The sequence below is a fragment of the Thermobia domestica genome, chromosome 11, assembly GCF_964235325.1.
Source record: "Thermobia domestica chromosome 11, izTheDome1.hap1.1, whole genome shotgun sequence".
In the NCBI taxonomy this organism is placed as follows: domain Eukaryota; kingdom Metazoa; phylum Arthropoda; class Insecta; order Zygentoma; family Lepismatidae; genus Thermobia; species Thermobia domestica.
In genome coordinates, this window is record NC_137464.1 from 92,229,123 (window position 1) to 92,254,829 (window position 25,707).

The 25,707-nt window shown below is 36.1% G+C and overlaps 1 protein-coding gene and 1 long non-coding RNA gene across 3 annotated transcripts in view; both read left to right on the top strand.

The window, feature by feature from the left end:
- Positions 1 to 9,922, top strand: part of LOC145664284 (uncharacterized) — a 122,246-nt gene extending 112,324 nt beyond the window's left edge. The window contains exon 3 of the long non-coding RNA XR_014127350.1: positions 6,576 to 9,922. This is a non-coding gene — a long non-coding RNA (uncharacterized LOC145664284). The remainder of the gene's footprint in view (positions 1 to 6,575) is intronic.
- The window catches only part of spas (spastin), a 471,098-nt gene that overhangs the window by 157,463 nt on the left and 287,928 nt on the right, over positions 1 to 25,707 (top strand). The window lies entirely within an intron of this gene.

Here is a 25,707-nt window from a genome sequence, read left to right on the forward strand (position 1 = left end):
GCAGTATAACACTTCCAATGGGGCGAAAAAGTTGTAACACAATCTTTGAGCAGAGCCAGCTGGTCATTTTTCGTCATAAAAGGGGGATTCCAATAGGTATATTGCCCGTCTCTTGAATATACCACGAAGTACAGTCGGTGATATCTTGCGACGTTATAAGAACGAAGACACGATAGAATCCGTGAAGCAGAAGGGTCTGTCTAGGAAGCTAAATGAACAAGACAAACATGTGATTGTGAAAAAGTGAAGAAAAACCCAAAATTAAGTGCACTGAAGATTGCAGCGGAATTGTTGCAAGGGTGTGTAAAGGATGTACACCCAGAGACTGTTCGGAAAGTACTGAGAAACGAAGGATACCACGGAAAGGTAGCTACAAAGAAACCATGTGCCATCAAAGTGTGCAGATAGAAACAACTTCAGTTCGCTAAAATCTATGTGCAAAAGGAACCAGAATGATGGAAAGACGTTATTTTTGCTGAGGAAAGCAAATTCAACATTTTAAAGACAGATAGCAGGGTTGTAGTGTGGCGAAAGGCGAATGAAGAACTAAGGAAACAGAATTTACAAGCAACAGTCAAATATGGTGGTGGTAACATAATGGTTTGGAGGTGCATATCTGCTGTCGGTATGGATGAACTCAGCTTTATAAATGCTAAAATGACAAAAGAACAATGCCTGAGCATTCTAAAAGAGACTTTACACAAGAGTGCGGACAAATTTGGAATCAGCGAGACTTTTAAATTTTATCACGATAACGATCCAAAACATAAGGCGCATATTGTGCGTGACTGGCTTCTGTACAACTGCTCCAAAGCTATCGAAACTCCCCACAATGTCCGGACTTCAATCCCATTGAAAATTTGTGGGATGAACTCGATCCTAGAGTTCGGAAAGTGGCGGTAACATCAAAGGAGGAACTTGAGAAAAGGTTAACAGAAGAATGGGCCAATATTTCTGCTGAATATACCGCAAAAATAACTGGAAATATGCAAAATCACTTGAAGGAGATGATACACGATAAAGAGTATCCAATTAGGTATTAAAACCTTTTTCTTGCATCGAAGAAGGCGACAAGAAAGTTCCACATTATGTGGTGGCCGAATATTAAAGTGATTATAATTTTTGTGTTTGAGAAGAAATGTTCTGATTTTTGTACGTAAGAGTTAAAATTTTATAGTTTAAGTTTTGTAAAAAGTTGCAGGAAATATAAAGGTTTCACATAGCATAAACAATATTATCACTCTACTCTACTGTAGTTCATAATATAAGATAAAATGCCAGTACAATGTGGTGGCCGAATATTAAAGTGAGTCTCTGTATTAATATATATATATATATAATATGGATTCAACGTCTCCAAGGAACATAATCTATTTTTGATCTTACAATTGCAACCAATAGTTTGGCCAGACAGTTTGAATGTTGAATTTCCATAGTTTGAAAGACAACCATAGTTTCACATTGTGAAACGAAACCCATTTGTTTAAGAAATAAACCTACCAATTTACTGAAGGTCTGCATTTTTCTGAGACTTCATAGTTCACTACTCTTTTATTTAGTAAACCACAGCCAGCAACTAACCTTAGTTCAGAGAAAACTATGATAACAAGCAAACAAGAATCCATAGCTAGTGGTTTTCGCGGATGCGGATATTCGTAGCAATATTACTTTTCGCGGTTGTACTGTTAGTTTCTGTGCGGATACTTGTGAAAAGATGAGATTTTCATTACCGTTATTCTAAACAGTTACTATGAATGCGTTTTTAGCTTTTGAAGCAAATACCCGCCAGAACATAATTGTTTCTCTTTTTAATTTGTTGTCAAAACCTAATAAATATGAAGTAGTTTTGTTCATGTTATTTTGTTTGCGGTGGCTGATTTTTGCTTCTGAAGGACATTTTATTTTCATTTCACTTCTGCACTCTAAACAAAGATGCTTATATGTTTCTTTAGCGATTTGCTCTTAAATTAGTTAACGTGTACGATATTATTTTCTACCATCTTGACAAGTTTTTTGTCATAAATCTGCTTTTGAAAAGATCTTAAATCAGTTGTATGCATGTTTCGCGTTAATTTCAGAATTCATTTCTACATGAATTTTATTCTATTCATTTAGTGCAATTAACTTGTAATAGGAACATATAAATTTAAGGTTTATTAGCTTGAATGCTACTGGTATTACAACATAGTAGGATTCACTAAAAATATGAAGATGTTATTAGAAGCTAGGGGGGCAAAAAAAAAAAAAAAAAACAAAAAAAAACATATTGTTGTGCAGGCTAATATTATTTATTGAAAACAAGATACATTTTACAAATTCTGGTCACCAAGCCCTGCTAATGATTTAGAGATAATAGAGGGCATGTGATGAATGAGACCTTGAAAGCAACATCTAAAGCAATTTCATAGTAATCTGATTCAAACTGGGATGCAGTAGCTATCAGAAGTGAACTTAATTAAATGTATCTGTTAACTTCATGTTGCGTGCTGGACTGGGTTAACTTCATGTATCAGGGGGTCGTATCTAACCCGCTGGTTGTAGTTTGCCTATCACTGGTGTAGTCGATGCTTTTGTGGGCATACTACTCGTCGATCATAACTACGCGTACATTGAATATTTGTATTTTATACCCTCCCCTTCCTCCTCTGATTTTTGCAGGTTGTAAAAGCGCACTCTTATTTCATACGTCGACCAATTGGAAGTGATTGAGATAAAGTGGCAGTATATTTTGGGACAGTAATTTCTTTTAGTGTAAAATAATGTTGGTTCTACTTGATTATGGATTCTGTTTCTGTAATTACTGGGCCGTGGTGTCTCAGCGATAGAGCGTTCGCCTCTAATCCGCAGGATACCTGGTTCGATACCAGCTCGCGGTAAGTGACCTGTTTGGTGGACAAACATTCTGTGTGTGGGTTTTTTGATGGTTTCTTTTTCCTCTCACTTTCCTCATTCCATCATTTCGTTCATTATCATCACAGCCTAGCCTTGGAGTATGCGGACGACGACGACAAAAAAAGTATGAGATTGTGGTATATATAAAAAGTAAATATCCGAAATCTCTTTTCAGGAAGACAAAAGACGGAAGAGGAAATGTTCTTTTTATTTTCGTACATTTGATGAAACTTCATATTTAATAATACCTTCCTATCTCGGCAGAGTAGTTACTCAAGGAAATTAGTTAGTTTCATTATTCTCTGTTCTTTTATGTGTTTAAAAGAACTGTTGTTTTAACATAGAAAAGGGTATCTTTTATCAATGCATGGAACCGAAGGATTAATTTTATGTTATGATAATAAATTCGTTTTATGTCGTAATTGAATCTCCTGAATGCGATACGAATTGGAGGCAAGGAATTTTGACCGAGATGATCTTGTGTCTAATATGAAAATAATGTGGTTAGTTCTGATGGAGTAAACCTTTTGAAGTTAGTGAAACAAATTTTTACCCTTAGACAAAACATTTTCCTGTGTGTGTGTGTGTGTGTGCGTGCGTGCGTGCGCGCCTTGATAAGTTCGTTAAATTTATCTGATTCTAGCTGAAATGCCCTTCTTCGCACGGGCAGAATAGGTAGTCCTATATGGAATCGAACCCATTCCTTCCGTAAGATACACATTTCACTAAAAGTGTAACGACAAAAATCCGTAATGTTACCCCTTCCCTACGCGTTTTCATTTCCTTGCCCATGGTGGCTCAATTTGGACTTAAAGGGCACCGGGAGTGTCGCTATTCATTTCAGCGATCCCGAAAACTGTTGATTGGTCACTAATATCGGTCGCTTTCGATTATTTTTACACGTCACTCTTCCCATCTTCACTTCTCCTTTATGCCAATGGGGATCGGGAATGTCACTTCACCCTTCATGGCGATAATGCAGTAGAAACCTTAGGTAATGATTCACTTACGTATCAACAACCATTCAATTTGATGCAGCGGTCTAGGAGGTAGCCGCCAAACATTTTGACATTTATTTTTATTTAGGTAAAATGTCTCTCTACTCCTTTATAATGGAAAATTCGAAAAACATTGGAAAGTGTTCCCCTTATTTTTACACCGCAGCGTATACCATCTTTCACCTATGTTAATGGGCTAGTGAGATACTGTTTTTTGACATATATTTTTCAGTCTCCTCAACCTTCTTAGAAAGCGCTCTTCGGGAGTCTAATATAATAAAATCCCAAGCCTATGGGCCACCCATGTACCAAAAATGATCAAAATCGGTCAAGCAGACTAGGAGTAGTTAGCCGTAAAAAAAGATTTACATCTCAGTTTATATATATAATGTGTGTATGTATATGTGCCATGTTTAAAGTGCCAGTACTTGTGTTTTCTATGTGGTTGTGATATTTTCGTATGGTTAACGTAGGTTCCTGTCACCACGGCATGGCGCGTCCTCAGGTTGCGGATCGAGAAAAAGACCTCTAGATATAGAGGTTAGCGGGGCCGCGGTGGCTCAGTGGTAGAGCGTTCACCTCAAAGATATCATTTTCATTTCATATAGAGGTTAGCTGCGAATATACTGAATAAGCAGTCGCGGACAGACGACTAGGAGTGTTCCTGCAGCTTGGGGGTTTGGGTAAAGCTAACAACCTCTTGGCACGACCTCAGCAAAAGAAAATGGACATGAGATTTGGAACGTGGAATGTTAGAAGTCTTTACAGGGCAGGTGCGTTAAAATCCGTAACGAAACGAGTGAGTTAAAGAAATACAGGATGGACCTAGTAGGAGTTCAGGAAGTTAGATGGGAAGGAAATGGGTCTGTGAATTCCGGAAATTTTACGTTCTTTTACGGGGAAGGAAATAAAAACCACCAACTAGGAACAGGGTTTTTCGTTCACAAACGAATATTACCAGCAATTAAGCAGGTTGAATTTGTTACTGGCAGACTTTCTTTTGTTACTCTTAAGGGTCGGTGGTGTGATATTATTGTTTTAAATGTACATGCCCCAATTAAAGATAAGGATGACGATATAAAGAAGTTTTTACGAAGAAGTGGAACGGATATTTGACCAACTCCCGCTTCTGTTAGGGGATTTCAATGCGAAGGTAGGACGAGAGGATATTTTCAAACCAGTTATAGGAAACGAAAGTCTACATAAGGAAAGTAATGACAACAGTGTTAGACTCGTGAATTTTGCAACATCCAAAAACCTAATCGTGAAGAGTACAAAATTCCCACATCGCGACGTTCATAAATACATTTGGACCTCACCAGACGGAAAAACACATAATCAAATTGATCACGTTTTTGGAAAAAGAGGCAATCTAGCATAATTGATGTCCAGTCATGTAGAGGGGCTGATTGTGACACTGACCACTACCTTGTAGCAGCGATAATACGAGAGAGATTATCGTTGAATAAAGGAAATATTCAATGTCCGAAAACGGAGAGATTTAATTTAAAGATATTAGAAGAGAGCCAAGTAAAAGAGGAATACCAGATTGAAGTTTCGAATGGATTCTCAGTTTTAGAAAATTCGGAGTGCACTAGTGTTGAGGATACTTGGATTGGAATTAGAGATAGCATCAAAATTTCAGCAAAAGAGAAACTGAGACACGCAGAAATACATAGCAGCAAACCATGGTTCGACCAGAAATGCAAAACTAGCAGAGAAGAGAAAACAGGCAAAATTACGGTGGCTACAAAATCCGAATGAAATAACTACACAAAATTTCGCAGACATCTGGCGGGAAACTTCCAAAACTTTTAGAACAAAGAAACGCAATTTTTGGTAGCTAAAATTAAGGAACTTGAAGATAATAGTAAAAATAAAAACATTCGGGACATGTATAAGGGGATCAACGAATTTAAGAAAGGATATCAACCTATATATATTAAAGAAAGCAGATGGAACAGTTCTCACTGATACGGATAGCATCTTAAATAGATGGAAAGATTTCTTTGACGATTTGCTTAACACGCAGCCAAAAACTAAGGTACGTGGAGAAAAGGAGATGCACACCGCAGAACCTTATATTCCAGAACCCAACCGAACAGAAGTAGAAACCGCTGTAAAGAAATTAAAGGAACACACATCTCCGGATGTAGAAGAAATTCCCTGAAATTTGAAAGCATTACGGTAGTTCGGATTCCACCTTAAATTGTAGCTTCTTGTTTTATACAGCGGTGTTTCGACGCTTATGACGTTATACTTCAATCCAGTCATCCAACCAACTAGTGTGTGAGATTCTCGAAGATTATGAAAACTCCTTTCAGCTTAGTTATCAACACTTTATTCCTATGTAAACTTACTGTAGTATGGTTATTTGGATTGGAGTGTAATAGGGTAGATTCGTAAGTAACTGCAGAAGAACTAGGATGGGCTGGACGTTACCCGTAGAACTTGTAAGTAAGAAAGACAACAGAATAGTAGGACAAGAGATATATTGGGTAGAATTTCCAGTTTTCAACATTCTCATATCATACAGCTTAAAGATGAGATCCTCTCGAAAAGCCTTACATAAGTTGTACCATGTTATTTCATCTAGGCTACCTGTTGTAAATCTGTGTGTGATACATTTGGAATTAATTGTTCTTGTGATTAGTGATTGATTGATTTGAGTTCGTTCCTTTTCAGCATTGGGTTACCTGAGGCTTGACAAACTGTTTGCAATGGACCAGCCCACCACTCTGATTAGTATCCGAGCCAAGTATCCCTTCTGAGCATCGATCCGGGACCTTGCGCAAAGAAAACATGTGCGTTAGTTACTCATCCACGAAGGGTCGCATGTTCATACGTAGGCAACACAAAAAGATATAATTGAGATTAAAGAATATTTGAAGGACGTTGGTCTGATGTCTTTGTAAACATTTGAAAGATCTGTTACATGATGCCGTACATGTAACATTTCAGGCAAAGGGGAAAATAATTCAAAAAGACAAATAAAAGAAGCGTGGAACATTAAAATGCTTAAGCCACAGCTTAATTTGGATGCAGGATGTTTGGAAAGAAAAAGGGTTAAGAGTTTGTCAACCTGAAAAGAGAGACAAAATATGAGAACTTACGTGGTGATTAGAACTTTAACACATCTTCTTCTACATTTAAGTTGAAGAAGATAGATAAGTTACTTCGAAATTTGAGAATTTCCTGGGTACCTTATTAAGCTGTTTCTTATTGAGAGCAATTTTAATACTTGCTTCTATTCAAGTACAGGAAGTTCGAATATTCAGTTTCTGACTGTGAATGCAAATATTTTTGTACACTTAACATCTTTGAACATTTTAAGAACAATTTTTATGACATTAAATATTCTATGTAAATTTATTATTAGATGAGTACCTGTTGAAAAATCTCTTATGTCTTTCCATTTTACTAAATCTCTTTTACATCGTGTCTTTTCTTTTACTATTAAGATTTTAATAAAGCCTTTTATAATACATGGAAGTGCAATAATTATGCTTTGTTACGTAGAATTTCAATTGTTGAGGTAGAAGTCCAGTTAGATTAAATTTTGTACGGATTTTACGGAATGCATCTCGTGTTAAAAGAAAATAAATGGTGATGCAATGAATAAACGTGTGTAAGATAATCTTTGTATAATAGTAAAGGCATTTATATGTGATATTATTCTTTGATGTATTATACCATTATGTAAGGATATGCTAAAGGAGAGTTTCCAATATGTCATAATACAACAACATGGCATTTTAATGGTCCCTTGAGTGGACTAGCACATGTCTTGTCATGCGAACTACTGTGAACATACAGTGGGTCAAAAAAGTTTCCGTACAGATGTTTTCCTGTTATGTTTTTAATATACCTTAAAAAGTACAGAAAGAAAACTACAATTTTTATGAGTTTTCTGTAAAGAACTCCATAATAAGCATAAAGATCAGAAAATAAAACATATGGAATATGTAAGTCAGCAGAAAATCAAATACACACGATATTCTGACTATATTACAAATCAAAAAAGTTTCCGTACACCTAAAGAAATACACGTAAATAAGGGCACCATGTTGAGTTTCGACCGCAGTTAGTGGTCAGTTGGTCCTCCTTTGGCCTTAAATACTTCTCGCATTCATTTTTGCATTGCAGTGACCAATGTTGATGTAGTTGCAGGGGGATGTTCCTACATTTATCACGTAATGCATTTTTCAACTGAACCCTGTTTCTAATATTCTGTTTCGTAATGCGTCTCCCTAATTAATCCCACAGATGCTCAATGGGATTACAGTCAGGAGATTGTGGAGGAGTATGAAGTTGTTTTGGCACATTATACAACAACCACTCTTTCATTTTTCGTGCAGTATGTTTATTGTCGTTATCTTGCTGGAATATAAAAGAGGCTCCCATATTCAGTTTCTTTTTGTACTGATGTGGAGATTCTCTTTCAGAATGTTCAGGTAAACATGTTGGTCCATTGTACCTTCTATAAAATACAAATTTCCTACTCCAACTGCACTCACACACTCCCAAACGAGCACACCACTACCTCCATGCTTTACAGTAGGACACAGATGCTTTGGTTCCACGTGCATATTTGGTTCCCTCCAGACAATAACTCTTCCTGCGGATCCATGAATGTTGAACTTGCTCTCATCACTAAATGAAACAGAGTTCCAGAAGCTAATTGATTTGTTCATATGAGATTTTGCGAACTCTACATATTTCTTGCAGTGTGCTTTACTAACATATGGTTTCTTTCTGGCTACGCGACCGTTGTAGAACGCTCTTCTGAGGACAGTACGAACTGTTTCAGGAACCACTTGTACACCATAGTCAGATTCAATCATAATAGGGAGTTTTGGAGCACTTGTTTTGGATAATTTTGGATAGTTCTTAAAATAACACGTTTATGCTTATCCTTCAACTTTGTTGGACGGCCACTGCACGGTCGATCTTTGCAAATATTTGTTGCAATATACCTATTTAGAATATATTGCACTGTAAAATGTGATTTCTCTACTGTCTCTGCCATATTTCTAAGAGACCTACCTTCATGTCTTAATTTTACTATTAGTTCACATATTGGAATTGGCACTTCCATTTTGGCAAGTCTTTTTCCTGCATCTGTAGGTCTCTCCCTTGCCCAAATGTAACTGCAGTACTACTTTATCACTAGTAGAGCACGCTTCTGTCATCTGTAACCACTGCAAATGCTATTTAGTGTGCGTTTTGCTTCCTTCTACTGCATATTTGTGCCGTGTACGGAAACTTTTTTGACCTCAATTTTCAGCAACTTAACTTAAATCGCCAGTTATACTATTGTTATATTCTATACTATCACTGTAATGTATATATATTACAAGCAGACACGAACAAATTCAGCCAATGTAATTGCGTTATATTATTTATTTATCTTAAGATATTATAACATTTTGAAATTATTAATCTCTGGTGTACGGAAACTTATTTGACCCACTGTACATGATTTGTATCCAGTGGTGCTATTCTAATTTTTTAACAACCGGTTCTCTCTCTCTCTCTCTCTCTCTCTCTCTCTATATATATATATATATATATATATATATATATATATGAGACACTTGTCATACTTGTATATATATGAGAGAGAGAGAGAGAGAGAGAGAACTCTATTGGAAACAAACCATACAAGGTAGACGAAAGCAAATTTTTCATTAGATACCACAAGTGACAAGTATGGACCTGCACAACATCCTAATACAAGATGGTATGACGAAATTAGGTAACACTACGAATATCTTGGAAATGAATTATCCAAGATAGATGGTTGTCAAAAAGTATTGGAAAGACCTTAATCCAGCAATAGATCGACAATTGTTTTCAATGATATGTATCCATTTCAAATGTAAATAACCTGACCTAACTATATTCATGTGATTCCAGTTCACATGAGCTCTTGATATCTGAGCATTTGAGACTAGGAAATAAACGCTTATTCCTTGTTTTCAGTGATCATTGTGTTTAATCCTGTAGCTGTAAGAACTTCTAAAAATAAACATAGTTAAACTAAAAATTTACATGTTCCTGGGTATAATTGGGTAAAATTTACTGTTATGACTGGTATAGCAAACTGTTCTGCAAACTCGAAATATTTTAACAATCGGTTCTAGCGAACTGATACGGACCGGCTGAATAGCACCATTGCCTGCACCACCTCAGGATAAAAGAAATTGCATTGAAGTTTGAGTTAAGCAACATTGTAACCTGGGTTGAGGCCTCAGTTCAGGTCCATGTGAGAAGAGCTTTGTACAATCCGCGGCAAAAAACCTGCAACATGAGCATATAAGTTTATTGTGAAATGACGAAGTCTTTTGCTCCAAAATAAGTGTGCACAAGAGGAGGCCGAGGTTTATTCTGGCGTGATTCGTTCCACTTAGACGTTATGTTCATTCCCTATGCTGTTAGGCGTAGTTTCACAATAAACCAGGGCTTGCTAACTTAACATAACTATAACATAACGAAATAGACGGAAGTAACGTAATATATTTGTTAACACAATGTGTTATGTACCAATTGTAACTTCATATATTTGTTACGAAACACTAATGTTACTATACTTATCAGATAACTATAATGGTAACGTCTTAAAGGAGCACACTACTTTCTGTTTATCACTAAATAACCTTATGAAGAGATTGATAGGTATATAGTATATTGTAATAACGTTATTACTTTATACATTATTCCCAAGGCTTACTAATTTAACTTAACGCTAAAATAACGAAAAAGATGGAAGTACAACCAAGTATAGCAATATATTTGTTAATTTTTTTGTTATGTACCGATTGTAACTTTTTATTTTTGCTACGAAACAATTATGTTACTATACTTATCAGATAACCATAGAGTAACGAATTGCAGGATCAATCTACTTTCTGTTATCAATAAATAACCTGATGAAAAGATTGATAGGTATATCGTATATTGTAATAACGTTATTATTTTTATAGATTATTCCCAAGGCTTACTAATTTAACTTAACGCTAAAATAACGAAAAATATGGAAATTCAGCCAAGTATAGCAATATATTTGTTATTTTTTTCGTTATGTACCATTCATAACTTTTACATTTGTTATGAAATAATAATGTTACTATACTTTTCGGGTAGCTATACAGTGACGAATTAGAAGAACGAAATACTTTCTGTTACCACTAAATAACGTTAAGAAAATATTGACTGAAATATAGTATGTATCAATAACGTTAACGTATTAATTAATTACCGGAACAAAATGGTTTTTGTTACTACTGAAAGCGGAAATATTTCACGTTCGCATGAAGTTTGGAGCAAAAACACTTAAAAGTCCCTTCATTAAGCAGAAACTATGTTATGCGGACAACGGAAAGCAATACAAACGTTTAACGGAAAATTCTGACTTCCGGACTACAGCGTTTAAAAAATTTTTAGGCATCCTGTGAGAGGGCAAACATATACATTACAATGTCTGCGATAAATTCGTTCTTCTGTTAAATCTTTCTGGACAGTGTTGACCTTCCACAGCCACTATTCATATTAACTCCCACAATTTTCGGCTAGACGTACGAAGCATGTCAGCTGTCCGTCTTCTTTGTAGGTATACTTCTGTTCCGATTGTATAGCGACTACCGACAGCCGGCAAATATGAGGATAAAACTGACAAAACAAGGTTCTGGCGAAAAGGAATTGAAGCAACAAAGTAAGAGTTATAATCTCTATCACGTGTCGTGAAGATAAGCAGTGAAGGATTCAAAGGACTTTCGGAATTCCAAAGAAAACTCTTCTGTCCTAAAGTATACCGTGCAAGGTTTAGACGAAATGCATCACGGTCTGAAGCAAAATTTCATGTGCAGAACATTTGAGAGAATTATGTCGTTGTTTCTCATTTGCGTTTTCTGATACCCTCTCTGCCTTGCTCTCAGCAGGTATGGTTCTGGAATCTCATAAACATGGACATACCAGATTTAAGGAAACAAAATGTTCCTTGACCCATCAATACTCAGAAATATACATTAATTTCCTGTTTATTGTTGTCCTTGACCTTCTCAGCTCTCAACGCCTGATCAACCACCTTGCAATAAAACTTTTACCAATGCAGCTCTAAACTTACACTTTTACATTGGTTCGGCAGCAGTCATTATAGCTTGTAAAACAAGTGTTGTGTTTCATCTTAATACCAAGATAAAAGTATTCATGCTAGAGAACGAGATAATTGAATGTAAAGCAAATCATGAAGTTGTTCGACATCGGTAAAGCTGTGGTGTACGAGATTCTAATGAAAAAATATGGAAATTTTGAAGGGGTGAGAAAACTGCAGTAATGGAAAAATAATACTGCAGTAATGGGAAAATAAAAATAGAAGTTAACGAAACTGAAAAATAAGACATTAATGGAGTAGTATGGGAGTGGTTTGTTAGTGCCAAACCGTAAAATCACCGCATATCGGGTCCTATATTACAGGAATATGCTAAAACGGGAGCCGAAAACCTGGATAAAACTGAACTCAAAGCATACAATGTATAGTTAGAAAGTTTATGCAAAAAATATGAGGTAGTGTTTCTTACGAATTTTGTGGTGATCATATGATGTAAATGGTGAAATATTTAATGAATGGGTTGCTAAACTACCTTCCATAATCGAAGGACATGAAATTGAATCGTATTTTTTTTTTTTAAGTAGAAATCTATCTCTGTTAAGCGGAAATCTGCTTTAACGGAAATTTTTGCGAATCCCGCTCGATTCTGCTAAAGACAGGTTTCACTGTACTTTGTAATATCGTTATTATTGCACATGATAAAATATAGGGAAAAGTAGCTTTTCATGCATATACAACGACAAAAAAATAAATACAATAATGATTGCATTTATGTGTATTATTAGATGCCGGTATACGTATACGGAGGCTTATAGATTCCTACCAGGTGTTTGTGTGTCTGTATGTGATGTTTTATTTCTCGGTAACTACTGGTCGGATCTCAACTAAATTTGGTGAGAAAGTAGCTCATCGTCCATGAAATAAAAAAATGTATACAGTAGGTCGTTCACTTATATCCGATCATATTCTATTCGATGCTGCACTATCGTATCATACTGGGACTATGGGTCTGCTGGCGGGAGTGGTGTTGTGTGTGACCTTGTAGGTGCGTGAGTGTTATCAAATGGCGCCGAAAATAAACGAGTATGGGGAGGTTACATAATGGCCTTTTTCCATGCTAAGTTTTCGTACGTATTCAAGTTTCAAGTTTCTGGCGGATTCCTAATGGAAGAAAGTTGTCACTATAACCCTAAGTCTATCTCACTGCTGATGGTCACATTCCGGCGGTCACATACCGTGATGTTGACGGTAAGAGGCACAGCAACTTTATTCGTCAGCGCACATAAAATTTCTCTTGGCATTATGGTTGTTACGGAATTCAGATATGAGGGTAAGTTGATGATAAGCAAGGTGAACAAAGACATGAAGGTGAATACTAGACACCTATCTATCTGCGATAGCCTACATTCCACAATTGAATGGAATGGACGCGAACGAGGTGATGATCCATATTTACAAGACTTCGAGTAATATCGCCAGAACATCACTACAGTTTTATTAGGACGTAGCAGAGGAGCTGAGAATTCATGCTATTCTTTTCTAAGGCATTTTCTTGTGAGAAGCCCAGATGCCAGTCCAATAGATTTTTGCGCATTTCGACTGTTGAAGCATCTTCAGCGTTGCTGGCCACACACCCTGCAAGAGGGCCATTTCAGCTTGACTTTTTGGAAGCTGAGAAGGAAAAGATGTAGCTGTATATATATTCTCCAAAGTAATACTATAGAATTATTATTATTATTATTATTATTATTATTATTATTATTATTATTATTATTATTATTATTATTATTATTATTAGGATCACGAAGTGGACTTATAATAGAGCAAGTTCGGGAAATTATGGAATACCATTTTTGTTTCGCGTGTAACAGTTAAGAATTGCATATTGAAACAAAAAGCAAAACAAATATACGCCTTACATATTTGGCTTTATTTATGCGTATCTTGATAAAAATAGTTTCGGTACAAGGGTGGACAAAACTTATAATTTGTAAAGAAACCACTAACTAACTAACTAACTAACTAACAATATGGCGTATGGACACGGAGGTTCAATGCCGCGTTCACAAAAGCTCTCCACTGACTTCTATCCTTAGCCAACTGGATCCAATTTTTAATTTGTATTTCTATCTCTGCGAGATCCATCATAACATTGTCCTCTCATCTGCGCCTAGGTCTTCCTAATGGTCGTTTAACAATTGGTCTTCCAGTTAAGAATTTGAAAGCGTTTCTATTTTCTTCCATCCTAGCTACATCACTTTCCCACCTAAGCCTCCTAGACTTGATGACCCTAACAATGTTCGGTAAACCGTATAAATTATGTAGTTCCTCGTTATGAAGTTTCCGCCATTCCCCATTTCCTTTCCCCTTGGGTCCGAATATTCGTCTTAGGATCTTGTTCTCAAATACTTTCAGTTTATGTTCTTCTTTCAGAGTAAGCGATCATGTTACGCAACCATATAGAACAACAGACATGATTATCGTTTTATATATATTAAGCTTCAAACTCGTCGACAGAATTCGCGACGACAAGAGATTTTGAACTGAATAATAACATGAATTCCCTGCTTTTTGTCGACATTTAATTTCTTCGTGAATATGATTTTCGTCTGTTAATATTGATCCTAGATATTTGAAAATATCCACTTTATCAAAAGAATTATTTAATATTTTAACACATCTATAATTTGCTGTATTACGGTCCCGACACATTTCCATATATTTAGTTTCCTCTGCATTCACTTCCAAACCCATGTCCCTGCAAGCGTTTAATAAGATCTCTGCATTTCTTACTATTATTCTCCTGTCATCCCCTATTAAATTTACATCATCAGCATATGCCATAACCTGGTGAATACCGTTTAACTCTAGGCCCTGGTTGCCATCTTTGATTTTCCTTATAGTGTATTCCAGGACAAAGTTGAATAATAATGATGACAACGCATCTCCTTGTTTCAGGCCATTTTCCGGGGTATTGTATTCCCACTTCTTTGCGAGTATTTGGCGAATGGTAAATATTTGGTCGATAGTTGATCGATTTCGTCTAAATCCGCACTGATAATCTCCAATGATTTCATCTGCGTATGAGGTCAATCTTGCTAATAGAATATTTGAAAGGATTTTATAGGATGTTGACAGAAGAGAAATGCCTCGATAATTATTAGTCATTTTTGTCGCCTTTCTTGTAAATTGAAACAATGTTTGATTCTTTCCACTATTGTGGTAATTCTTCCTTGTTCCAAATAAGGAGAATGAGTTTCTGTATCTTGTTCCACAATTTTTTGCCTCCAGCTAGAATTAACTCTACCGGAATTTCGTTTACACCCGGAGATTTATGTTTCTTTAATTTCTTTATAGCGGTTTCTATTTCTATTCCATCTCTCCACACACATTAGTTTTTGGCTGTGTGTGCAGCAAATCGTCAAAGAAATATTTCCATCTATTTAAGATGCTATGCGCATCAGTGAGAACTGTACTGTCAGCTTTCTTTAATATATAAGCACGAGGTTGATAGCCTTTCTTAAATTCGTTGATCCCTTATAGATGTCCCGAATGTTTTTATTTTTACTATTATCTTCAAGTTCCTTAGTTTTAGCTTTCAAAAAATTGCGTTTCTTAGTTCTAAAAGTTTTTGAAGTTTCCCGCCTGATATCTACGAAATTTTCTGTAGTTATTTCATTCGGATTTTGTAGCTAATGTAATTTTGCCTGTTTTCTCTTCTCTGCTAGTTTAATGCATTCCTGGTCGAACCATGGTTTGTTCCTATGTATTTCCGCGTGTCCCAGTTTCCCTTTTGCTGAAATTTTAATACTATATCTAATTTCAATCCAAGTGTCCTCAACACTAGTGCACTCCGAATCTTCTAAAGCCGAGAATCTATTCGAAACTTCAATCTTGCATTCGTCTCTTATTGGCTATCATCTAATTTCGTGATCAGTGTCACAATCAGACCCTCTAAACGACCGGACATCAATTATACTAGATTGCCTTCTTCTATCTACTAAAATGTGATCAATTTTATTATGTGTTTTTCCGTCTGGTGAGGTCCATTTATGAAAGTTGCGATGTGGGAATTTTATATTCTTCACGATTAGGTTTTTGGATGTTGCAAAGTTCACCAGTCTAACACCTTTATCATTACTTTCCTCATGCAGACTTTCGTTTCCTATAATCGGTTTGAAAATATCATTTTGTCCTACCGTCGCATTGAAATCCCCTAATAGAGTTTTCATATGGTATCGCAAGAGTTGGTCAAAGATCCGTTCCACTTCTTCGTAAAAACTGTCTTTTATATCGTCATCCTTATTTTCTGTTGGGGCATGTAAATTTAAAACAATAATATCAAACCACCGACCGTTAAGAGTAATAAAAGAAAGTCTGTCAGTAACAAATTCAATCCGTTTAATTGCTGGTAATATTCGTTTGTGAACGAAAAACCCTGTTCCTAATTGGTGGTTTTTATTTCCTTCCCTGTAAAAGAACGTAAAATTTCCGGAATTAACAGATCCATTTCCTTCCCACCTAACTACCTGAACTACAAGGTCCAACTCACTCGTTACGGATTTTAACGCGCCTGCCCTATAAAGACTTCTAATATTCCATGTTCCAAATCTCATGTCCATTTTCTTTTGCTGAGGTCGTGCCAAGTTAAAGAAACCACTGTGGAGGATAATTTGAAATAGTCGAGTAATATGGAATACAAATGCTATATAGAAAAGAAATGAGTTTTCTGTTGAAGATACAATGAATACAGTGACAATATATGAAAATTCTTAATACCAAGCCATAACTGAATGTGATTACTTGCAGAAGTAACAAGTATAATACTCTGCTTCCGGATCGGCACAGTCATTGTGTGCTCACATTAAACATGATAAACAATGGACCCAAGCTCACCCCTTGTATCATCAGAAAATTTGTTGTAATATAATATACGCTTAGCATTGTTGTCATCATAAATGTGTGTTTAATTGCCCAATACCGATAGATATTTTTGTAATAGGAATACCATACGGAATATGGAATACCATGCTTTTCTTGTGGGTATTCCATATTGCACTCCACGCCAACTTGGAAACGAAAGAGCTGTTAAACGCATTCAAAGGCATATTAGTTGAGGTGCTACGTGTATAAAAACTGCAAATTGTGATAAGAACATCCCCGTTGGTATAAATAATGTTTAAGGTTATACAATGAAATTTAGTCGGGGAGGCATCGTCTAAACGCAAAGAAATTCAAGATGGCGGCCACATTTCAAAATGGCTACGCGGTTACAGTTTTTCTGTTATACGTCGCAGGAATTGAGTGTTTGGTATCGATTTATAGGTTTTTGAGGTCAAGGATTGCAATTTTTGTGTTAAAAACGTGTTAGGAATTATATATATATATATATATATATATATATATATATATATATATATATATATATATATGCGCTTTGTGCTAAGGAAACGTCCTGATCACAAGTGCAGTGTTTTATATGAATTATAATAATAAACTCGTTGTAACAAAAGCAATACCCAAGTAATCCCTGTTTTTATTTTTTTAATTTTTTTTCCAGATATGAGTACGTGAAGGTGGCAATCGAAAATGGCAAAGCGATTCAGTGGAACTATCAAAAGTGATTCAGTGGAACTATCCAGACATGTATGGTGAGAGAAAGTTCATGGTGATATTTGGTGCCTTTCACATCGAACAAGCTTTCTCAGAGTTTTGAGTCAGTGGATGTCAGGAAGTTAATGGAGCGCTGATATTGCATCTTCTAGCACTGCAGAAAGCTATCTCAAAATAACCCCACGTGAAGAAAGCCAGAGGAATTCACCAAGTGACTGCAGCAACACTATACCATTTGTTGGAAGGTGCTTACCACCAGTCTGGTTCCGAGCTTGAATTTGATATATGGAATGAAGAGCGACCTGCACAACAGTGTCATGTTCATATATTGGCTGACTTGTCTTGATATGGAAATCTTATTGCTTCTCTTTGTTCGCTCAATTAGAGAAGGCAACTTCTTTTTGTACTGTGACTGCGTAAAAGACATGATTCCTTGGTTTTTTGTCCTGGATCATCATAACTATGCCCGTTGGCTACCAGTCCATCTGAAAGACCTTTTTGATGCAGAGTCTCAACTACCAGGCATACATCGCTCATTTTCTTCTGGACAGTTTATGATAAGAAAATCAAACAAAATCTTCTCAGCAATTAGCATAGACCAAGCACATGAACAAAATAAGGCAGTAGTGAAAGGTGATGGTAGTGCCGTAGGGCTAAAGGAATCCATCGGCACTAAGACGTTGGATGGTTGCAAGGCCAGAAATCTGTCAGTTAATACAGGAATTTGAGAGTGGCATTCAGCTGGTTGCCAGGCCAGAAATCTGTCAGTTAATACAGGAATTTGAGAGTGGCATTCAGCTAACATCTGAAGTAAACAATCGAGGCCACCATGAGCAGTACCAGTCATATCAAGTAAAATATGTCGCGAAGGTTCAAGCATTTTACAACAAATTGACAGTTTGGAAATTCATTTTTAGAAGGTGAAGATCTTATTGTCATCGACAACAGGATTATCGTAGACAAGCAAGTTAATGCATCAATTTATTCGGCACAGTCGACTGGTATTAAACTATTCCACAATTTCATCGAGGAAATATTAGTAAAACCGTCTACAACAATATTTCAACCTTTGAAGAAGAACAAAATATCCCTGTTTAACACTCCTGCGACGGACGCTAGCAAACACAATAGTATACTTAAGACTTTTTTTTAAAGTTAAGCTGTTTTCTAGACTCTTTATAGTCACACAGAATCGTCAGTTGGATATGGAGAGTTTTTTAAAGCACGAAAACCAACCCTTTCCGCCTGCATTTTCAAATAATGGCGAATTTAGATTAGGCAATAAATCTGACTTCGTACACATTCTAGAAGATACTGTAGACAAGAATGATAATGCCTTTCCTGGAACCTGTGATGCTATAGTTTATGATGGTGCACTTCTTATTAACATTTTAAAACCACATTCCTCAAGAACATTTGGTGACTACTATATGAACACATTTCATTCTCACATTGGTAACGACACTGAAAATTTTGCTTGTCAAAGAATTGATTTGATTTGGGATAGATACATCACACCAAGTATTAAAGGTGCAGCTAGACAGAAGAGAAGAACTGGAACCAGGAGACAAGTGCTTTCACACATGATTTTACCTAAACATTGGCAAGATTTCTTGCGTAATTCTAGCAACAAAGAAGTGCTTTTTACTCTACTTGGAGCATTAGCTGTAAATAATATTACAAATATTCAGGTTCTAACTACTGCAGGAGAAGAAATTAAAGGCAATATTACTGCACAAAGTTCTCTAATTGGTGCCCATTGCCCTGGCCATGAAGACGCGGACACAAGGATAATACTCCACCTCCAAGACAATGTAGAAAACGGCATCAAAAATATTTTTATACGCACTGTAGATACCGATGTCGTAGTCTTAGCAATTGCTTACTTCTTTCCCTTGTTAACAAAGGCATGGATAAACTTTGTATTGCATTTGGAACAAGAAAGAATTATAGATTTATTCCAGTTCATGCTATAGCTGAAGCAATGGGAAGCGAAAAGGCTATATAGCTTTACCAGGATTCCATGCTTTTACGGGTTGTGACAGTATTCCAAATTTTAGAGAGAAAACAAAAAAATCAGCTTGGAAGACATTGATGCTGTTTAAAGAAGCCACTATTGCATGTTCTTTCATCTCACAACCTCAAACTTCCATTCAACGGCAATTTTTGACATTCTTGAAAGATACGTAGTATTACTATACTGCTCAACCAGTAACAGTAGAAGTGTCAATAATGCACGACAGGGGTTGTTCATGACCAAAAATCGTCCCCTTGAAAGTCTACCACCGACAAAGAACGCATTACAACAAATGTTACGTAGTGCTTTCCAAGCTGGACACGTTTGGGGACAAGCAAACAAAAGCACAATATGTGTACCTTCTCCAGCCGACTGGGGATGGTGGTTGGATGATGCATCATGGCACGTGAAATGGTCGGATTTGTCAGAAATTTCGGACTCATGTAGAGAATTAATAAAATGTACGTGCACAAACTGTAGAAACAAGTGTGGATGCAGACATATTGGACTGTCTTGTACACTATTATGCAACTGTAAGAATGAATGTGAACAATCAATGAATGTAAGAATCCATGGCTGTGGGTGGTGCTTGTCGATGTGTTTGCTTATGGTCTAGAAACAGTATTCAACTTCAGAAATATTCAGTTTAAACGAAGCATTATATCATATGTTTTTAGATAAAAATAGTGTATAATGATTTCGCCTATGTTTCAATTTAAAAATTATATGGAACAAAAAACACCTATAGTAATTCCTAACTTGTTTTTAACATAAAAATTGCAATCCTTGACCTCAAAAACCTATAAATCGATACCAAACACTCAATTCCTACGACGTATAACAGAAAAACTGTAACCGCGTAGCCATTTTGAAATATGGTCGCCATCTTGGATTTCTTTGATTTTAGACGATGCCTCTCCGACTTAATTTCATTGTATAACCTTAAACATTATTTATACCAACGGGGATGTTCTTATCACAATTTGCAGTTTTTCGTTGATTTCTGCGATGTAGCACCTCAACTATATAGGATAATGGCGCTTATAAAACTACCACTCAGTATATCCAACGTCGTAGTAAACAAAGAATTGTTGTTCTATTACATTTCAATAGGAAAATACAGGTTGTAAAAGACTTGCCTGTAAAAGTTTTCAGGAATAAGAAATCAGATTTTCACGTCTACCAACACATCGACCCTAACAGCACAGGATGTGCTAGGCATGTGCCATTTAGGTGTCCCAGCTACTTTTTCGGTACCCGACACTTGGTACATGTGATATTCAGGTGCTAAGTATGTACTTCAGCTACCTATAGTTTTAGGTACTTGTTACATCTAATTGATATTTGCAACTATGTACAGCCGGCAGCAAAAAACTACAACATGAACATGTAAGTTTATTGTGAAACGACGAAGTCTTTTGTTCCAAAATAAATGTGCAGGGGAAGACGCCTAGGTTTCTCCTGGCATGATTCGTGCCACTTAGACGTTATGTTGATTCCCAGCGTGTTAGGCGTAGTTTCACTATAAACTTACATGCTCATGTTGCACATTTTTTTGCTGCGGACTGTACCACAAATATAGCATTTATATACCTGGCTCAGTTTCGCACTTTTAACAGTCATTTGTTTTTATGACGTCACTTGGGATATATATCTATCATGTTCTAGGTGCGTTCTTTAGATACATACTGTTTTAGATACTCTAACAGCATTTGTTGCTTCTTTTTCTAAGCGGTTGTGTACTAGAAGCAAACAAACGCATCAACTTTATTAGATGGCAACTGTTGCCGATCATTTGAAAATGAATATGGAAGAACCATGAAATAAAGTAAATATACACCCATCATTTTGTTAAAAAAATTACATGGCGAGTAGATTTTATCTGATCCCAAACGGTTATCGTCGAATATACACGGTTAAAGGAGCACTCTGATTAGCAAAATTCAAAAGACCTCAACAATTTATTCCTCTACAAGCAACTTTGTCTCCATCTCCTCCGTGGCCAAGTCGGTAGAGCACGCGGCTAGTAATTCAAAGGTTGGCGATTTGCGCCCATCCTGGAGTACATTTCTTTTACTTGTTTAAAGTGTTTTTTTTAGACTCACCTTAATGTAAACGCATTACGCATATAGGCGATTTAACATATTTTGTGGGAGTAATTTTGTGGTTCATTGACGCTTACGGCATGAGGAACATAACTAGAACATACTAGGCACGTTCCCCAGGTACATGTCAGACATGTGCCTAGGGACAGCATAGACTGTGGCTATCACTTGCCATCCATGTGATTTCTCTCTCAATGGTACATAAGGCACATACTGGATACATTCCTATGAACCTGAGGGAACATGATAGGCATATGCCTGTTATGCGATTGTGCTGTTAGGGGAATGTCATAATCACAAGGAGACTGACTGTAGAGTATCATGGGAACTGTTAACAATACGTATACACGAAACATGCAATGTATCGAATTATTATGATAGTTGCAGAGTAGTGTTGTAAAAAAACGGTTTTTTTTTCTGTGAAGTTTTTTTAAATAAAAAACATCGTTCTTTTTCATGTTTTTTTTTTAAAGTCTGTTTTTTTTCTGGCAACTATTATTTATTGATTTATGTTGCAGATTATTGAAATAATCAACAGAATTTGAGTCGAAGCCCTCGTAACTTACAAATCGTTTGTTTCTTTGAACCTATACGAGCAAAATTGTGTGGTTATTCCTTTCGGCCTCAGGTCATTTTTGGCGTTTTCCTACATTCCCAGTTAGTCACTTATTGCTCAAAAACTATTCATTCCATTGATATGGTTAAGGCCTTGTTTTTAAGAAAATGGATGTGGCTATTTTTTGGTGTAAGTTGTATTACAGTGTTGCCAACGGGTGGGAAATTATTCAGGGAAATATAGGGGTGAAAATTTACAAAAAATCCCTAACCGAATTTCAAAAATTTTTTGTATCTAGTACCACTGCTGCTATATGGGTTCAAGTCACTTAAACAAATATTTGGTGTGTTGACAAGGTACAGTGAAGTCCTGAAGTCGCTGGCTTCCATTCAAAGAGGGAAAGAAAAAATTCTGTCATACACATTAAATTTTGACACTTTTTACGCCTCAGAAGCAAAAATCAAATATGCCGGGGTACAGCTTCTCTAATTACCCTATTGAAACTTTTTGTGGTGCGTTCTATAGGGCAAAGAGGAAGCTTTCAGGTAGTGGTACGTTTGTTTCAATGTAGCCAGTAAGAGGGTAATAATAGAGGGGAAAAGGGAAATTTTCCGAATTTTTTACCTAATAGCGGAAATTAATTGTTTTGGCTGGAAACTCTGCCATCAGACAGACGAAAACTATCTGAAAATAAACCGTAGTGCTCCAAGAATATATCCGACAAGTATCATGGCAATATATAACAAAGTAAGCATGAAATTTAAAAAAAATCTAATTCTACCTCAGAAATTCACCATTTTCTTACGATTTCCAGAACATGGTTTATTATAAACCTCAACTGTACTTCCCCTAATTATTCTAGTAAAACTTTTTATGGTGTGCTGTGTAGGCTAAGAATGAGGCTGTTACACACTGGTACATTTGTTCGAATGTAGCCAGCAAGAAGGAAATAATAGAAATAAAAAAGGGAATTTTTCCCAAAATTTGCCCCTAAAATCTGGAATTAAAATTAGTTGTAGTTAGCAACACTATTATCAGACACACACAAAATATCTTAAAATAAGCTTTGGTATCCCTCTAATATATCCTACAACTATTGTGACGATATCTAATAAAGTAAGCATGTCAATTAAAAATATCTCATTCTACCTTGAAAAAAATCACAGTTATCTTTCCAATTAGAGGACAAGGTCCACTGTAAACCTCAACCGTACTTCCCCTAATTATTCTATTGAAACATTCTATAGTGCATTGTGTAGAGCAAAGACGAGACTTCCAGACACTGGTACGTTTGTTCCGATATAGCCAACAAGAGGGAAATAATAGAGACAAAACCTATAATTTTTCCAAAATTTCCCCCTAAAATCTGGAATTAAAATATTCTGTAGCTGGCAACACTGCCACCAAACAGACGCAAACTATCTTAAATCAAACATTGGTACCACTGATATATCCTACAAGTATTATGGCGATATTTAAGGAATAAAGCTTCTAATTACCAAAAATATATTACGGTAAACAAAAACGTAAGGGAAAACTAGAAAAATCAAGGGCTAGAACCTAAATACGAATTTTACGTGCGCCCCCTAATTACCCCATTGTAACGATCTGTACTTTCGTTTGTTAAGTAAGGACAAATGTTCGATTGACGTAAGTTGACTTGCACTCGGACGTACAGGTACGGATTTATAAACAAAAATTTCTAATTTTTTGTCCAAATATAGGAGAATTTTAATTTTCCTAAATGGCAACACTGCGCGCAGGCCCGTCCAATTGATGTCAACAGTTAGGTATCCATCCGAGGTATCTACCTGGCAAGTCTTAAGGATGTCTTTCTACAACGAAGGATGCTACAGGAAAAAAAAAGTAAAGGAAATTCGAAATTAGAAAATTCTCGAATTTTTGATTGGGGTGAAATTTGAGAAAGAAATTCGACACCAGAAGAAAAAGAAATTAATATGATAAACTATAAACCAACCACATTTTGCAAGAATAATATCCCGATATCTTAATTAGTGTCCACACTTGAGCGGATTAAACAAGTGACACACCTGTGTGTGCCACTTTGGCCACCTGGGCCACCGAGTATACATTTGATTACATTTTTTGACTACTAACTCGTGTTGTTGTAGTTATAGTCTCGACTAATAATAATATCGTTGTAAACAATAACTTTATAAGGAAAATTTTCTCTCCTTTTTACATCTTAAATCCAACACTGTTGGTGAGAAATGTAGGGTGTTTCAAAATAAATTTTGGGGTTTTAAGTCTTCGTAGTACTTATTACATTTTACGTACAATTATAAGCAATGCATCAAGTAAAAGAGTACCTCAAACAGTTTTTGCTACAAGTGTTCAATGTGAGATTTATTCGTCACACGGCACACATCTAGTCGATAGGCGAGAAAGGCCCATAAACTTTCCGCCATATGGCACAAAACACATTCAATTTAGGGGAGTTTCGTTTCAATTGTACCATCTCCTGAGGATTTGCTGACGGTCAGATGCAAATATTATGAGTGTTCACATTAGCTCTTAGGTGAAAAGTCGATTTATCACTGAAGACGACACGATCCAGAAAATCTTCATTGTTATGCAATAATATTTCACTTGTAAAATTGGCACGTAAACCGTAGTCTGTAGGGTTTAGACCTGTAGTAACTGCAAACAATAAAGACGTAGTTGCAAGCGTCTCCTTAATATTCTTCACACAGACGGTTGCACTGTACAGGTTCTGTCTTTATTAAAACAAAAAGCTTTCTGCTCTCTAGTCTTCATCTTTGCTACTTGCTCTTTCTAACGGCAGACAGAAGAAACAACGCATGTACATGCGTGCGTACAAAACTGTTTGAGTTGCTCTTTCAATATTTATAATTGTAAGTTAATTGTAATAGATACTACAAAGTTTCAAAACCCTAATATTAATTTTGAAACACCCTGCATTCCTTCAAATTGAGTCATCCTATATTCAGGTCCTAGTCAATTTGTCGCCTCGTGCAATGGCATAATTTGTCGCCTCCCCTTTTCTCCAGAAACAACAAATCTTAGAAGTCATGATTTTAAGTATGCTACTCCAGCATGAACAACAAAGGTGAGGGTAAGTACAGTCGCACTCAGAAAGGCTTAAATACTTACTAAAAATGCAATTCCGTTGTGTCTGTTTTCTTTTCTTTAAATGTTAATCTATTATGATAGTGAAAGATAAAGCAGAGGAAAGATGGTAATCCTTTTTATAGAATTCACTATCGAGCTTCAATCTCAATGTATGAGTTTGCAATTCCAGTGCAACTAGCTCTTTTATCTTTATTTCTTGATTTTTCTTCTACATCTTCTAACATTTTAAAAAAAACTTGTTTCTATCTTCAATGATAAGGAACTTGCTTCTGACAAAAAGAAGATTACTTTCATATCAAAAC